General features: G+C 38.7%; 1 pseudogene; it reads left to right on the forward strand.

Annotated features, from left to right (window-relative positions):
* The first annotated feature begins 355 nt into the window (after positions 1-355).
* Positions 356-473, forward strand: LOC123568544 (5S ribosomal RNA; annotated as a pseudogene).
* Positions 474-1,061: the final 588 nt, after the last annotated feature.

The following is a 1,061-nucleotide window of genomic DNA, read 5'->3' on the forward strand; positions in this document are numbered from 1 at the left end:
TGTTGGGAAATAGTATTTGTGGGGAATAGGATTAAGGACTTTGGATTTTATGCATAACATAGGTTTACCTCATTGTTCTGCCAACTGTGACCTTGGATGAGTTACTTAACCTTTTATGCACAAGTTTACTCTTCTGTAAAAATGAGATTAATCATTTATTTTAAAATGAAGATTAAATGCTTATTTAGGTTGTTGAACATTTTAAATAGAGTAATATATGTACGATGCTGTGCCAGGCTGTCAGCAGCTCAGCCTCATGTCCGCCCTCATCTTTATTTTCCATTGCATCATGGTGGAGAAGCTTAGGCTACATTTCCCCAAATCTTTTTCCAGTGTGCTTTTATATGAGATTCTAGTCCACCGCTATGCCACCCTGAACACACCTGATCTCCTCTGGTCTTGGAAGCTAAGCAGGTTGGGTCTGGTTAGTACTTGGATGCGAGAGTACCTGGGAATACCAAGTGCTGTAGGCTAAAGTTTTTTTTTTTTTTAAGGTAAATAAATAAGTGAGAGTCTACCAATGAGAAACAATGGTCTGAGATTTCAATGCAGAAGTAAAGGCAGCTGCAGCCAAAGTTATAAACAAAAGACAGATGCAAGATACAGGGTCCCATTCTAGTCAGCTCCCTCAAACCACTCACTTTACTCCTGCATCCAATAGAGATCAATAACTACAGCCTCCTTAGACAAGCTCCTTCAAATTCCATGCCCCCTACTTCAGGCAACTGAGAGCATCTTCCAGGAATTGACCTGTGGCTGCCTGGGCTTTCAGATGTTGTGAAGTCTTAACAGTAGCTTCTCTGACCTTCACTCACTCATCTCTTCCAACTTTTCTGTAACTTCTAGAACAATGTATTAAAATTATTTCTATCCATGAATACTGATATACATGTGGATGGTGTATCCCCATGATACACATGTGGGAAACAAAATTGATCACGAGTTGACCACTGTTAAGGCTGCATATGTGGGGCTTTGTTTTGCTATTCTGTCTACTTCTACATGTGTTTAAAAAGCAACAAGTTAAGTTAAAATATATTTTCATATAAACAAACACAAAA

The sequence above is a fragment of the Macaca fascicularis genome, chromosome 13 (assembly GCF_037993035.2).
Source record: "Macaca fascicularis isolate 582-1 chromosome 13, T2T-MFA8v1.1".
In the NCBI taxonomy this organism is placed as follows: Eukaryota; Metazoa; Chordata; class Mammalia; order Primates; family Cercopithecidae; genus Macaca; species Macaca fascicularis.